At 36.5% G+C, this 3833-nt stretch overlaps 1 pseudogene; it reads right to left on the reverse strand.

Annotated features, from left to right (window-relative positions):
- Positions 1-1444: 1444 nt before the first annotated feature.
- On the reverse strand, positions 1445-2047 carry LOC102119095 (leydig cell tumor 10 kDa protein homolog pseudogene; annotated as a pseudogene).
- Positions 2048-3833: the final 1786 nt, after the last annotated feature.

Consider the following 3833-nt stretch of genomic DNA (forward strand, 5'->3'; position numbering starts at 1 on the left):
GGTAATGGATGTGGGTATCTAAACCAAAATATAGGTCAGGGTCTCCAGGATTGAAGAGTGGGAAATAAACTATATTGCTAAGATTTGAAATGAAACATCCCAAATGACTGTTACAATCACCCATAATTGTAACAACATTTGAGAAGCAAAGGATGATTATGCACTGAGTATCAAAGTCTCCAGTGAATGTCAGGGTTGTATCTGGGATCTTGGAAGTCTAATTGATCCTTACACAATGTCTAAAATAATTTTTCTCCTTTGTGCCCTATAACTTCAGAAAAGTTACATCATAATTTTGTATAATATCAATATGTGGCTATCATTATTTGAAAAGCGAGCTTTTTTCAATGCATAAACTCATATCTTTTAGGTCTTCAAAAGAACTGAAATACCTTTCTCAATAGTATATTCCATATTGCTTCTTCTTTCTTGTATTCTTCTGTTTTGGTGGAGTGTGTCCTTGATGATTTCCTGAGATACGATAAAAAGGAAGTCAATCTTTTAAGAACGTGCATGTTTGAAACAAATTTCATTCTACATTAATACTTGAATGATGTATTTTCTGGGAATAGAATTATGAACGGGGAATCATCTTCCACTTGTGATGGCATTGCTCCAAAATCTTTTAGTTCCCACTGTGGTAGTTGAGTAGTCCAGGGCAATTCTGACTTCTACTCCTTTGCATGTGACATTTATGGAAGTTTTTAAGATCCTACCTATATCCACAGTATGCTAAAATTCAGTGAAGATGTGTCCTGATCTGGGCTTTTTTTTTTTTTTTTTTCCCCATTCTTTTAGTTGGAGAGTAGGGGAAGAGCTATATGGTAAGTCCTTTTAATCACCAACTGTGTCTTTCAGTTATGGGAAACACTTTTGGAGTAATTGTTTGATACTTTTCTTCTCTTCCTATTTTCTGTGTTTTCTTTCTTCAATTTGTCAGACTTCTTGGATTCATCTTGTATGTTTTCTACCATTTTACCTTTTTTTTTTTTTCTTTTCGCTAAGGAGGGAGTGTAGTGGTTAGATAAGCATTTCCTCTGGAGCTAGAGGTCCTGGGTTCTAATGTGAGCTCCACCATTTACTAGGTTTTGACTTTGGACAAGTCACTTGTCTTCTCTGTTATTCAGTGTCCCTATATAGAAATTGAATAGTGTCTATCTTAAGGTTTGTTGCTAAGAGAAAATGAATTAATGCGTGCAGAGTGCTCAGAACAGTGCCTAACACATAAGAGCTATATATATTTTTTTATTATATTGTAATTATTACTTTATAGCTTTGATGTTCTACCTTCTGTACAAGTCCTCGACTTTGCTTTTAACTTCTTTTGATGATTTTTCTAGAAGTTTTGATATTATTTAATTTTCAAGATTTTTTCTTGAACAGCATGGTGACAGTAGTTAGTAATACTGTATTGTATACTTGAAATTTACTGAGAGAATAAATCTTTTTTTTTTTTTTTTTTTTGCAAGAGGGATGACAAAGCCAGATTTATTGTTCTGGGTTAAACCTGTGGAGGCAGGACCTGGGAAGGGGCACGGGGACAGATGAAGTTGGTGACTGTATCTTCCTGGTCATTGCTGGGTTCTCAGCACCCTTGGCCCCCGCTGGAGTTCTAGGTGAAGCCCAGTGCTGGGGGACTGGATCCTCTTCCTGACAGTATAGAGTGTGGGATCACTTGTAAGATCCCATATGGAGGTAGGGGGTTGGGTGTTGGCCTGCGCTGGGGCCAGCGTCCTCAGGAAGGTGTCTGGTTGGAGGAGATGGCGGCAACCACCCCATTCTTCTTGACCGGGGCCTTCAGCAGTGCCAGTTTCTTGGGCAGGCTGCTGCTGGCTTTCATCACCACGTCATGTTTGATCTTCTTCCGGATCCCGACTTCTAGGTTCTTCTAGAGCTTTTGCTGCTGCACAAGGCGCGCCTTCTTGGGAGAGATAACACTACCGCCTTTTCTCGGGCCTGATTCTTTTCAGAGGCCGCCGCTGCCTTTGCTCTTTGAGGGCTTGTGCGCCTGGAACTGGCGCTGCCCCTGCGCCATGATCCGGCACGCCAAGAGAATAAATCTTAAATGTTCTCACCACATACACATACAAAGATATGTGAGGTGGTGAATGTGTTAATTGGTTTGATTGTAGCCATCATGAGACAATGTATACATATATAAAAATATCACATTATACATTGTAAATATTTATAATTTTTGTCAATTATACCTCAGTAAAGGTGGACAAAAAGAGACTTTTCTCTTTTTATATGGCAATCTATCATGATCCTATATATTTTCTTTCTCTAAGGTGCTAGAGTTTTTCTTAAATCTTTCTTATACTTTCTCACATTGTCTCTGTTTCTGTTTCCTTTTTCTATTTGTTCATTTCCGCCTATGTTTCACATTGAAAGTTTTCATCAAATATCGGACATCCTTGGCTCTCTACTCACATTTAAGAGTGAAGAAAGAATTGTCCATTTATATTTAAGAGTAAAACTAAAAAGCTATTTGAAAAGTCTTTGTTATTTTCTTAGTTAACTGGTGATATTCACGGTAAAGTCATTGTATAGAGACACAGATACCCGGAAGGGGGACTGCCAATTTGTTGTGTATAACGTTTTTCCCCTTTGAGGAGGCACTGATTCTTCAAAAATACATTATCTCAGCTCTTGCCTGGTTACTTGTATTTGAGAAGAGTTTAGGCATTTCAATTCTTCCTATGAAATAATTCACTTAATCCCCTTGTTTTTGTTTGTTTCTTTCTTCCACCCACCACTGTGCTTGAAATTTCAATCTGGAGGCTTTCTTAAATCTTTCCAAAGAATAGACATGTGATCACCTACTAGAGTGAAGAGCACCTGGGATTCTAGTATCTCCTTATATAGTCTTTAAATAATTCCTCTGTTTTCTGCCCTATAAATTTTTTTCCATCATCTTTTGAGATACTTGGTGTTTTGAACTCTTGAGCCTTTCCAATTTCCATGGGCTGCAATAATTTGCTTCTTACCAGCATTTCCTTCTGTAAGCATTTCGATCTTGATTTAATTAGCTTTGTTCAGTCAACATGCTTCCATCTGTTTTCTATCTTTCAAATTTATGCTAATATTTCTCATCAATTTTTGTCTCTTCTTGGGGTTCCTTTGTCCTCATGGGTTTATGCCTTTTCATTCATCATAGTATTTGAGGGCACAGGTTCTAAAGCTGAACTCTTTGGGTTGGAATCCTTGCTGTGCCATATTACCAGCTGAGAGAGCACAGGCCATTTACTTAAGTTGTCTGCATTTCTATTTTTTTCTTTTCATTTATTTTCTTGTTGAAAAATAAAAATAAAAGAGCACCTGTGTCATAGAAGTTAGTACATGTAAAGTACTTAGAACAGTGTTTGACACAAAGTTATTTGTGTCATCAACTATTATTATCACTATTAACATGATATTATTATTTAGAAGTTTCAGATAGGAGTAGAGATAAACATGTGAATTTAATTATTTATGTTTAACCATTAGTTTATTTTTTAAATGTATATGGGACAAATGAAGACTCTATTATTAATTGTCCTGGAGAACTTAGAAGAAGAGGATAGAGTAATTGTGGTCAGCTTTTTTACATGATATTACTTAAGAGCCTGAAATGAATAAATTCTAAATATTTAGGTACATGAGTCATTGCATTTCTCTACTTTTCTGAATTCATTATCAGCTTCATCTTAATGCTGGTTTTTGTAATAGTCACAAGATGGATACAGCAGTTACATATATCTCATGCAGATATGACAATGTCCAGATGCAGAAAAGGTGCAATGTTATCTATATCTTCTTCTGAAGAATGAACAAATCTTTCTCAGAAGCCC

The sequence above is a fragment of the Macaca fascicularis genome, chromosome X, assembly GCF_037993035.2.
Source record: "Macaca fascicularis isolate 582-1 chromosome X, T2T-MFA8v1.1".
NCBI classification, from domain to species: Eukaryota; Metazoa; Chordata; class Mammalia; order Primates; family Cercopithecidae; genus Macaca; species Macaca fascicularis.